This window comes from Nicotiana tabacum, chromosome 15 (genome assembly GCF_000715075.1).
Source record: "Nicotiana tabacum cultivar K326 chromosome 15, ASM71507v2, whole genome shotgun sequence".
NCBI classification, from domain to species: Eukaryota; Viridiplantae; Streptophyta; class Magnoliopsida; order Solanales; family Solanaceae; genus Nicotiana; species Nicotiana tabacum.
This window is the reverse complement of record NC_134094.1, coordinates 6,353,891-6,367,909: the sequence shown is the minus strand read 5'-3', so window position 1 is coordinate 6,367,909 and position 14,019 is coordinate 6,353,891.

Sequence of the window (14,019 nt, the reverse complement as noted above, 5' to 3'; positions counted from 1 at the left end):
CGCATCTCGGAACCCGACCAAAATAATAAAACTACGAACACCCATTCGATAACGAGTCCAACCATACAAGAATTACTCAAATCCAATTTCAAATCGCCTTCCAATTCCCCAAAATATTTTCTAAGAAGTTTTCACAATATTTCCCCAAATTGCAAACTCAAATCACAAATTAAATGATGAAAATAACAATGGATTCACGTAACGTAGCCAAAACCGAGTTTGAATCACTTACCCCGATGAATTTCTTAAAAACCCCACAAAATATCACCACAAACCGAGCTCTTTAGGTCCAAAATGTGAAATAATACTCTAACCCTCGTTTATATGGTACCCCATCTGATCTCCTAAAGTGTTGACCACACATTTTGTGTTGCCGCACTTCAGCAGCAACTGCACTACTAGACTTCAGTAAATTGGCCATAACTTTTGGTATAAATATCTAAATGATGAATGGCGTAACTTTATGGAAACTAAACTCAAAGGGCTACAACTTTCATTTTTTTGGATCATCTCCAAATTCTTTATAGATTGAAATATATAAGCTTCCGAAGTCAGACCATCAAACCTGAAGATTTCCCCTTCTGCGGTCCGCACATTTTCCAGTGCCCCCGCTCTCCGGGAGTTTGCGGCCGCACATGGGCTTTGCCTAAGCATTCCAAAAATGTTCCCTCTGCACTTCAACTGCTCCAAAACATTATCAAAGTGTCGAAATGCCCAAACGTGTTCAAAACTCACCTGAATCACACCCGAGGCCCCCGAGACCTCAACCCAACATACCAACAATCCATAAAACATCATACGAACATGCTGGAAGCATAAAATTACATCAAATAACACTAGAACCACGAATCACGTATCGATTCAAGCCTAATGAACTTTTGAACTTCCGAATTTCAAAACTAATGACGATTCACACCAAAACAACTCCGATTGACTTCAATCTTTGCATACAAGTCATAAATGACACGACAGACCTATTCTAACTTTCGAAATCGGAATCTGACCCCGATATCAATAAAGTTAACTCCTAGTGAAACTTCTCAACCTTCCAAACCTTTAATTTTCTAACTTCCGCCAATTCAAGCTGTAATGACCTACGAACCTCCAAATCAACATTCGGACATGCTCCTATGTTTGAAATCACTATACGGAGCTATTAGAACCATCAAAACACCATTCTGGAGTCATCTTCACAAAATTCAAACTCCGATCAATTGTTATTTTTTACTTAAACTTCTAAAACAAGAATTGTTCTTTCAAATCAATCCCGAATTATCCGAAAAACCGAACCCGACCAGACACGCAAGTAATAATACATAACACGACGCTACTCGAGTCCTTAATAGACCGAACGATATGCTAATTCTCAAAACGATCGTGTTACACCTTACACCAACCGAAAACTTCCACTAACTCAATTCCTCAAAACAAAATCACAACACGTAACGAACTCTCTATACTAGCAGAGCATCTAAATCTCAAATCGTAACCAAACCATCAAGAAATCACACCAAAACCTACCGTAATGAGTAACAAAAAGTTACTTCTAGTCTCACAGATCCCAATAGTGAACAAAACAAAACGATATGCACGGGCTATCACTATATAATCTCCCAACAAGGATAAACACATAAGCAGAGTACAAAATCATGAAACTCACCCATATGTGAAGCAAGATAAGAGGACTCACCCCGATAAGCAGAGCCGAATCAAAATAAGAATGATGTTCCTCTATAACAAATCGAAACTATACCTGTGACGATACCATTTGTTACAGCGACCTTAGCCATACCACGGAAAGCATATCAACGTGTTGGACCTCCCCTTCTGGGGCGCCCTTTACCCATCTACGAGGACATCACGCCTAGAAGCCATATGAAAACCAGAATTTCCACACCTGATCCCGACTATGCTCAAATTGATGATACATCACTCACACTCCACCATCTTACGGAAACACCCACATATTAATTTCATATCCCGTACCAAAACCTAAACTTCAGAAGCCCCCAAAACCCGGTAATCACCGTACCACTAGCCAAGCATCCGCAACCCAAATCACAAGATGTTTTCCTAAAATTAATGCTCTTCAAATGCAATATCCAACAATGCTAGCATTCTATTAACTTCTGATATTCATCCAGAAGAAAACCATAATGCATAACATATTCCTTATGTCTGTAGCAGACAACGAACTCAACCTGTAGCCGACACCATCAAGAATTATCTGAGACCAGCCTGCATTAAACTAAACCATCAGGACCGAATCTCCCCAACTCAACCGAGTCAATCAAATCGTCCAACCCAAGAGTACTGCCACAAACATCGCTAGAGAATTACCACCCAAAAGAAAGACCAATTACCTCTATTGCCATGCTGGCCCAATACCACTGAGCCAGCCCATTTCTTTAGGTAACACTCCTCATGTCGATACACAAAGATCTCAAAACCAAAGCTCAATGCAAATGACCTTAGCACGAACCACATAGCTCAGAAGCTCACAAACCATTGTATTGCCTCTGAAGCACCCCATAATGCCGCAACCGAAATGTCCACAATGAATAGACCTTCTGTGAATATGAAGTTGTTTCTCTTACCCATCTAATATTGAAATGTAGAATTATGTAAGACGCAGAAATACAGCAAGTCCCAGCATTATCCCATGCAAATCTCAGATCTTAAACATTTACAAATTTCGGGGAACCTTTCAGTACCACATATATACATCTCAGGCCAAAAATGATATAACACATGACCTTGCAATCTGATCATCGATAGTGGACTCCCCCGCTTGGCGCGAAGCCATAGGGCACAACATCCGATGATCCACAATATTAACCTTCAACGCTCGTGCAACACCAATTAGAAGACACCTCAAGCCATCTACTAAGCGTATTTTCATCCTCGTGACAGTCAAACTCGCTTCCTCTAGTTCCTTGAATTCTAGTATGTACCCTCAACTAAGAAGAAATCACATACAAACAACAAAGTCTCTAATTCCACCTACTATCCTTAAATCAACACTCACTTCGCGGCCCTACCACGATTGCAACTATTAGGAGACCAATTAAACCTTCCCAAGCTTGTACTTATCAACCAGATGTCAGAACCCGCTGCACCCCCATGTAAACAACTGAATGATCTCTCAATACATCCTCATCGTTAGTCAGGATGACACATTAGACAATGATTGAGCATCCCTGTCTCCGTAGTAGCCCATATGCGGCATCACAAACCATTGGCACATAGCTGATACCGAGTGCGCAATATCATACACGAAGGGATATAAAGGTACATAAGATATATGCTTCAAGCTGAATTACTGCCGCACAATAAGGAATGGAAGAAGTGGAATTTCCTAATAGTATTCGTAGCCTCTCGAAGATAAGTACAGACATCTCCGTACCGATCCGCAAGACTCTACTAAACCTGCTTATGACTCGTAACACCTATGAACCTAGAGCTCTGATACCAACTTGTCACGACCATAGTTTCCCTCCGTTGGGCGTCGTGATGGCACCTAGTCTCTAAAACTAGGTAAGCCTAACCTATGCTAATTATTACAAAAATTTAACTATTTAACTACAATACATTAGATAACAACTGATACTTCATAGCTAGAGCACCGTTGTCACAACCCAAATTTTCCTCCGTAGGATATTGTTACGGCACCTAGTCTCTAAGACTAGGTAAGCCTATTAACATGCGGAATAATTAAAATAACAATAAAAACTCTTAAAACTCAAAAACTCAGTTCGTATAGAAATTTCCCAAAACCCGGTGAAATATAAGTCACAAGCTCTAAGCATTTATTTTGAATATCTCTATACATCAGAGTCTAATGAATATAAGGAAATAACATAATATAGATAGAGGGTGACTCTGAGGTCTGCGGACGCCGACAAATATACCTTAAAGTCTCCGCGTACGGACTAGCTCACTGATACCTGGTCTGGTAAAAGGTACATGGATTTGCACAAAAAGATATGCAGAAGCATAGCATGAGTACACCACAGTGGTACCTAGTAAGTTCCAAGCCTAACCTCGGTAGAGTAGTGACGAGGTCAGGTCAGGGCCCTACTTGAAAAAAATAAGGAACATCGTAAAAATATATAATAATAAAATTAAAATTAAAATGAAACATATAAGGGATATGCCACAATTTAACTATACAGAAGAAGGGCAGTAACATACCACAGAAGAAAAACAGGATGTCACATAGTAAGGGGGAACAAAACAATCAAGACAAGTACACCAAATGAGAAATATCAACAGGGGCACTCCCGAGGTGCTAACTCGTAGTCCCAAATTATAAATAAACAACCAATGGAAACATATCAACAAGGGAACTCCCGAGGTACCGCCTCGTAGTCCCAAATTATAAATAATTTCATACTTTTTTCTTATATCACCGCGGGAGCCTTCACATTTAGTTTTAAAAATTATTTTTCCTGAAATAGCATCCCGCGTTTTAGCCCACCTTATCACACCTCATGTCTTCTAGTAGTTCCCCTTACTATCCACACGTATCAAGCCCATCTTATCACACCGCATGCATATCAATATCACAATATATCATAATTTGTACCTCAAGTGCCCAAATATTTTAACATGCTAAATAAATCAACAATAACATTATTTTTCACAATAAGGAGCTCGCGGCTCAATCACCAAGTATACAAAATTTTCAAACAAATATTCGGGAGTGAACAATTCAATAGAATAATATTTAACAATTTAACACTTTTATTTCAACATGATTTACGACCTTTATATTTTAGTACCAATTTCAATAGTCGTTATTTTATAATTTGACAACTTAATTAAGGAAATTCAACTTTCAGATAATGAGCATAGAATAAAAAGGGAGCAAAACTTCAACTAAACAGGTAAGACAATTAGCAGGAAAAAGATAAGGCAAGCATGACATGTGGAAAGAGAATAATGATGATGAATATAGCATGATAAAATAAATAAATTAATACATGACAGAGATCTACTCAATTTAAAGCCAGAATTTTCCACATTAAACCCATGTACACACTCGTCACCTCGCGTATACGGTTTTTAACATATCACAATTATCATAACAATATCAATCCTAAGAAAAATTTTTACCACACAAGGTTAGACAAGTCACTTACCTCTATCATGCTATCTCAATCCAATAGTAGACGAGTCCAACCATACCAAAATTACTAAATTCTACTAAAAACTCGGCCCTCAAATCCTCAAATTTAACCAAGTTTCAAAATCTTCCAACTCAAAACACAGATTAAATGCTAAAAATAGTAAAAGATTCGGGTAATTTGACCAAAATTGAGTTAAGAACACTTAGCCCGATATTTTTCCTGAAACTCTACCAAACATCGCCTCCCCTGAGCTCCAAATCGTTAAAAATGGTCCCATTTTCAGAACTTAAATTCTCTGCCTAGCCTTTTTCCTATTAGCGGCTTTAACTAGAACCTCAGCTCTATTTATTGGTCTGAGCAAGATACGACTTATTTAAACTGAATATTTAAAATGAAGGAGAGGGGCTGAAAGCCACTTGACTGTAAGGAGAGGGGCTGAAAGCCACTTGACTGTAAGGAGAGGGGCTTTTTCGAAAGGCTAGGGGTGCAACACTTCTCAGTTTGGGCCTCATATGTGATCGCGGCCAAACGCACGCGATCACGAAGAACAAAATTTCTCAGCCAAGAATTAACCTTATGCGATCGCGAAGAACAAAATTTCTCAGCCCAGAATTAACTTTATGCGATCACGAATGACTTCACGCAATCGCGGATAACAAGTTTCCCAGACCTACGCGAACGTGGACTTGTCCACGCGATCACGAAGGGTTAAGCGCATGCCCAGCTTCTGTCTCGTTTCCTCTTCGCGAATGCGAACTTAACCACGCATTCGCGTAGCATAGCTTGCCAAACCTACGTGATCGCAGACTCCCTCACGCGATTGCAAAGCTCCAAATCATCACTGCCTTAATTTAGCCTACGCGGTCGCGGACATTCTCACGTAATCACGTAGAAGGAAACCAGTGACAGAAAACCAGAAATCTTCAGCTGGGATGCCAAGTCCAAAATTGATCTGTTAACCATCCGACAATCACCCAAGGCCCCCGAGAACTCAACCAAATACACCAACAAGTCCTAATATATTGTACGAACTTAATCAAAGCCTCAAATCACATCAAACAACGCTAAAAACATGAATCACACCCCAATTCAAGCTTAATAAAAACTAGCAAATTCCAACTTCTATATTTGATGGCGAAACCTATCAAATCAAGTCCGATTGACCGCAATTATTTCACACAAGTTGGAAATGACATAACGGAATTATTTAAATTTCCAGAATCGAATTTCGATGCCGATATCAAAAAGTCAACTCCCCAATCAAACTTTCTAATTTCCTATTTTCGCCATTTCAAGCGTAATTTAACTACGGACTTCAAAATAAATATTTGGGCACACTCCTGTCACGACCCAAAATCTGACTAGTCGTGATGGCACCTAACCCAACCTGCCAGGTAAGCCAATTAACCACTAACCAATTCCAATAATAATTAATAAAATGATTAAGTAAAGAATTATCTGAATCTTATACATTCCCCAAGGACTGGTAGTACAAATTATGAGCTTCTAAGAATAGGTACAAATCATGAGTTTCTATCTGGAAATAGGTACAAATCATGAGCTTCTAGAAATAGGCATTTCTGCTACCCTAAAACTGGGTAGCAGAAGGAAATGCACCTCTATGCATGTATCTCAAGTACGCATGTCAAATGCAATGCATCTCGATGATGAACTCATGTACTCACACTCTCAGAGTATTCAATCTCATTGTCTCGCATTCTCTCTCACTATGATCAGCACACTCAATCACCCAGCAATGTACAATACCCGCTGCGACATGCAACCCGATCCCATAGAATGTAATCAATATATCATTGTGGTGTGCAGCCTGATCCCATAAAATGTAGTCAATATAATATGTTGTGGCGTGCAGCCCGATCCAAAAATATCACTCTCACTCAGGCCCTCGGCCTCACTCAGTCATCAATCTTTCCAGTCTCACTCACGGGCGCACAATATCATGAAACTAGCCCGACAACAATGATATGATGTATCAATAAATAATAACTGAGACTGAGATATGGTATGAATGCATGGATATGACTGAGTATGAAATATCAATGAAATCAGTGAGATGACAGTAAGAAACGACCACTATGGGTCCAAACAGTATCGGCATAATGCCTAAACATGATATCTAGCATGGTTGGCATCTTAACTACTTTATCACATGGTGAAAACACGGGTATCAACAAAGTACGACCACTATATAGTGCCATGAAAACAACAGAGTCTCAATTCACATGGTGCACACCACACGCCCGTCACCTAGCATGTGCGTCACCTCAACACTAATAATATAACATATATTTCAGGGTTTCATACCCTCAACTCCAAGATTAGAAGAGTTACTTACCTCGAACAAGCCAATTCCAACACTGAGTAAGCCAAGTGATGCTCCAAAATGCCATCCCGCGCATTCCGACCTCTGAATGGCTCGAAACTAACCAAAAACAACTCAAATACATCAAACAATGCTAAAGGAACCAATCCCGTTCGAAAAAGATCAAATCTTGAATCAAAAGTCCAAAATCGGCCAAAAGCCCAACCCGGGCCCAAACCTCGAACCCGAAATATTTATAAATTCCAACAAACCATTCAATTACGAGTCCAACCATACTAGTTTCACTCAAATTCGACTCCCATTCGATGTTCAAAATTCAAAAATTTATATTAGGAAACTTTAGGCCAAAACCCCAAATTTCCTCTTTAAAATTCACAATCCAATTACCAAAAACGAAGGTAGATTTGTGATATAAAATCAAGAATGAGTAAAGAACACTTACCCCAGTCCACAAGTTGAAAATTGCTCCAAATGTTGCCTAAATCCGAGCTTGGAAATGTTAAAATGAAGCCAAAATCGCGAACCCTTGTATTTATCATTCTGCCCAGCACTTTTGCACCTGCGGCACATTAGCCGCTTCTGCGACATCGCAGGTGCGAGCCACCTGTGGAAAAAATATCCGATTCTGCAACATCACACCTGCGGACAAAATATCCGCTTCTGCGACATCGCAGGTGCGAGCCACCATCCACACCTGCGAAATTCCCTGCTCCTGCACCCCATCACTTCGCGCCTGCGCATCCGCATATGCGCCCAAATCTCCGCTTCTGCTGTCTTCCTCACCCAGAACTCACCTCGCTTCTGTGACGCCTTTGTCGCATCTACGGCCATCGCACCTGTGCAAAACCATCCGCAGGTGCGATCACACCAGAACCAACAGCCTTCAGTAATGCACTATGCAATGAAAGTGATCCGAACCTCGTCCGAAACTCACCCGAGCCACTCGGGACCCCGTACGAATATACCAACAAGTCCAATAACATAACATTGACCTACTCGAGGCCTCAAATCAATCATAATAACATCGTAACGATGAATCGTACCTCAAATCGAAATCTATGAATTTTGAAGTTTCAAATTCAATAACTCCTGCCGAAACATATCAAATCAATCCATAATGACTTTAAATTTTGCGCACAAGTCCCTAATAACATAACGAATCTATTTCAAATCCCAAAACCAAAATCTGGATCCAATATTAAAAAGTCCACTCTCGGTCAAACTTACCAAAAATTCATATTTTTGCCATTTCAAGCCAAATTCAACTACGGACCTCCGAATCACAATCCGAACCCGCTCCTAAGTTCAAAATCACCCAACGAAGCTAACGGAACCATCAAAACTAGTTCCGGGTTCAAATTCACAAAAAGTCAAACTTGGTCAACTCTCCCAATTTAAAGCTTCAACAATGAAATCCATTCTTCCAACTCGATTCCGAATAACCTGAAAATCAAAACCGACGATTCAAATAAGTCATAATGCATCATACAGAGCTACTCATCCCCGTAAACTACCGAGCAAAGTGCAAATGCTCAAAATGACCGGTTGGGTCGTTACAACTCCTAAGACCGAAATCACCATATAGAGCTATGAAACTATAAAAATTTCATTCCGAGGTCGTTTACACATTTTTCATTATCCGGTCAATTATTTCAACTTAAACCTTTAACTTAGGGATGATGTGTCCCATTTTACTCCGAATCCAAAAACCAAACACCCCGGCAAGTTATAATACCACAATATAACATAGGGGAAACATAATTTAGGGGATTTTGGTTAAAATACTCATAACGACTGGCCAAGTCGTTACAAACGTCTATTTGTAAAATCTCAAAATCGGTAGTACAAGTCACACGTCTTTCTAAATATGTGCAGGATAATACATAAAGCTAACAAGAAAAAAATATCAATATAAGGTCAATAACAGAAGGATCACAAATTTCTATCAACAGTGAAAATAATGGGAGCACGAATGGCAACGAGAACCAACCAAGTAATTAAGCAACGACATAGTCAGGGTACAGATGAAATATGGATAAATTCAAGTAAGGAAAACCAATTACAATTTAATCAATCAAATCATTCCTAATGCACGAATTTCAACACGAATTACCCGAGGTATCACTCCTCGTAATCTCAAATCATAAGTCACAACTTCCAAACCTTATACACATGGCATCTTGTGCCCATATATTCCAAATTACTTTCGCACAACACAATTCTCGTGCTACCATGTACATAGTATCCATGTCAATCGCTAATAAAAATGTTCGATGGATCATTTTATATATAATAAAGTATAATTATAGTTTTTGAATCAAGTAGGGAATCAATAAGAAAAATGAGTTTATTTTAGAAATTATTTGGGTGAATAAAATAATATATTTTTTAAAGTAAAAGAAAGCATCAGATAAACTACTGAATTAAATATAGAATTTATTTAAATTAAACGATAGTAGCAATTCTTTTATTCAAAACTATTATGTTACCGACAAATCAGCAGGGTATGAGATAATGACTGTGTGCAGTATATTCATCTTGAAAATTTATTTACCAAATAACCACAGAAGCACAGATTAACACCTTGAATTAATACCACAGTCCACGTAGGATGCATGACTCACACAAGACATAACCACCATAGCAAGTATATCACACAATCTGTTGCGCCGCGCAACCTGATCCCACTGTATCATCATCTATCAATATAATAATCCTCCCTTATTCTACCTTAGCATTCATAAACAACATCAAGTATCACATATACAAACTGTTGGGACACGCAACCCGAGCCCACCGTATTATCATATATCAATATCACGATTCTCCCTTATTTCACCTATTGCGGCATGCAACCCGATCCCACTGTATTTTAATATTACAATCCTCTCTTATTTCGTTTGTTGCGGCATGCAACCTCGATCCCACTGTATTATCATATATAAATATCATTATCATTCCTTATTCTACCCGTTGCGGCGTCCAACTCGATCCACAAGAAATTTAAATTAACAACAACAATCCAATACTTAATTTACATGAATTTCTAGAATCATAGGGTATGAGTACACATCAATAAATGAACCACATAAAAATCAAGGATTGCAACAAATATTACAAAAGAAACATGGCAAGTGAAGCATGTGATAATTAAGGTGTGCAATTACAACAATTAAGGCAAGTAGCAGATAAGTACAGAGTCATGGAAGAAACTCAACAATTAAGGGGTCACAAGACAATAAGGAAGGCAACATCTTCAACTAAAGCATTTGAATGCTAAATAACAAGTAAGAGGAAGAACAGACGCTAACAACGTCAATTAGAGCATGTAAGGGTAGATTCACAATGAAAGATATCACATGTTATGACAATTCAATTAAAGGCATGGAAAGTGTCTAGATACTTGAAACCGGCCAATTACCACATATAGGTCGTGTACCCATTTGTCACCTCACGTACACGACTTTCACATAACACAAATAACACAATATTCTCAAGTCATAAGGGGTAGTTTCTCCCACACAAAGTTAGGCAAGATACTTACCTCAAAGAAGTTAGACCGATGCTCTAAAATGACCTTCTCATGTGAAACAACCTCCGGGCGGCTCAAATCTAGCAAAAATAACTTAATATTATAAATAAAAACTATAGGAAACATTTCCAGATAGTAAAGCTTCAGTCTTTAATGAGAAATAAAAATAAAAAAAGCCAACTCAAAAAGTCAACCCCAGACTCGCATCTCGGAACCCGACCAAAATTACAAATATTCGAACACCCATTTGATAACGAGTCCAACCATACAAGAATTACTTAAATACAACTTCAAATCACCTTCCAATTCCCCAAATTTTAGTCTAAGAAGTTTTAACAATTGTTTCCCAAATTTTCAACTTAAATCACAAATTAAATGATGAAAATAACAATGGATTCGTGTTATATAGCCAAAAATCGAGTTAGAATCACTTACCCCAATGAATTTCTTAAAAATCCCATGAAATATCGCCACAAATAGAGCTCTCTAGGTCAATAATGTGAAATAATACTCTAACCCTCATTTATATGGTACCCCGTCTGATCTCCCAAAGTGTTGACCGCACATTGTTTTGTGTGGTCCGCACTTTCAAGTTCCGCGGCCGCGATCCAAATTGTGCGGCCGCATTTCAGCAGCAAATGCACTACCATGCTTTAGTAAATTGACCATAACTTTCGGTATAAATGTCTAAATGATGAATGGTATAACTTTATGGAAACTAGATTCAAAGGGCTACAACTTTCAGTTTTTGAATCAACTCCAAATTCTATATAGATTAAAAGATATAACCTTTCGAAGTTAGACCATCAAACATGCAGATTTCCCCCTTCTGTGGTACGCACATTTTCCACTGCCTCTGCACTCCGGGAGTTTGCGGCCGCACATGGGCTTTGCCTCAGCACTCCAAAAATGTTCCCTCCTCACTTCAACTGCTCCAGAACATTATCAAAGTGCTGAAATGCCCAAACCTGTTCAAAACTCACCCGAAACACACCCGAGGCCCTCGAGACCTCAACCGAATATACCAATAATCCCTAAAACATCATATGAACATGCTCGAAGCGTCAAATCATATCAAACAACACTACAACCACGAATCGTGCATCAATTCAAGCCTAATGAACTTTTGAACTTCCAAATTTCAAAACTAATGTCGATTCACACCAAAACAACTCCAATTGACTTCAAATTTTGCACACAAGTCATAAATGACATGACGAACCTATTCTAACTTACGGAATCGAAATCCGACCCCGATATCAATAAAGTCAACTCTGGGTCAAACTTCTCAACCTTCCAAACCTTCAATTTTCTAACTTCTGTCAATTCAAATCGAATCGCCTTCACAAAATTTGGAACCGTCTGGACATGCTCCTAAGTCCGAAATCACCATACAGAACTATTGGAACCGTTAAAACACTATTTCGGAATCGTCTTCACAAAATTCAAACTCCGATAAACTTTTTTTTTCACTTAAACTTCTGAAATAAGAATTGTTCTTCCAAATCATTGTTGAATCATCCGAAAACCCGAATTCGACCACACACGCAAGTAATAATACATAACACGAAGCTACTCGAGACTTTAAGCCACCAAACAGTACGCTAATTCTCAAAACGATCGGACGGGCCGTTATAATACTTTATTAAAAGCACGAAGGCCCTTAGCGAAATGTCGTTCGCCTTTTTTACCCTCGAAAATTAGATTCACACTAGACAAATAGTCATTTTAATTATTTTTCTAATATTTAGGACTTTGAAATTAACTAAAATTTTAATTATTAAATGTTTCCTTATTTGAAAGATATGTATGCGGATCATTAAGATTTTAAAAGATTCTTAATTTCCTTATATTTTATTATTTAAGTTTTTCCAAATATTTTGGACATGAATTCAACTTCACTAAAATTATGAGTTGTGATTACGAAAGTTAAAAACCGTAAGGACTTTAAATTAGAATGAATTTGGTGAAATAGAGTTCTTGTTGAAATTGATTACACGTTTTGGTTTCCACTTTCCATGTTAAACACTCTTTTCTCCAATAAAATAAAGTTATTCAAATTGTTATGTTGCTCAAACACCATTGCCGCACAGAAGAAGGCTTAGAAGTTATGTGGTAATTATTTGTCGGCTTACATAGTTAGATTTCTGTCGTAAACCTTGAAATCCTCATTTTTTTGCAATTTAGATTGCTTTTTTTTTTTTGTAGTTTAAATTTTTTAAATTCATGGCTATTAGTCTGTCACATGAAAGCTTACTTCATTTTTTTTTGTTTACATATAAAGCTTTACTTGACTTTACTATTGTTTTCAACTACCATATTTAACCAAAAGTTCACGATATACTAAAATTTCAATTTCCTTCTTACTTGTCAATATTAATTCAGAGTTACACACATTAACAGTAAAACATACTGGCACCCAAGTTGCTGGTAGCCTTCCTCACCGTTAAGACATGATCAAAACCCTCCATTAACTATTTGTCGTAATCTTCCTCATGTATGTCTCTTCTTTCCCATGTTTCCCTTGTCATCATTTATCACTATTTCCTGGTTATTTGCACCGTTATACTTTAACCTTATGAAACATCTTATTTGTTTCCGCTCGTGCATTACGTTTTCACATATGATTTTGTGAGGATCCTTTTCTGAGTTAGTTAATTATTAATGTGAATATTATTTTTCATAAACTTGCTTTTATAGCACAAATACATATTTAATAATCAAATTTATGTGATTTTTAAAAAGTTTATGCATACCGACGGGGTTCACGCGCAACGCGCGTACCATGAGACTAGTTATTATAAAATTGCACAAGTCTAGAAAAGACCGAAGTCAATTTTTTTTTTAAATATAATTTCCCAGGGTTCACTGGGGGTGTTGTATTTATCTTCAAAATAGGAGGGGGGATAGCCTAACCTCCAACAATTACAAGACAAGGATATAGATGATGTATATTGCCTCACATTATGCTCATGTGCCGTAATTTCGGATGTATAATATAATGATTTGTC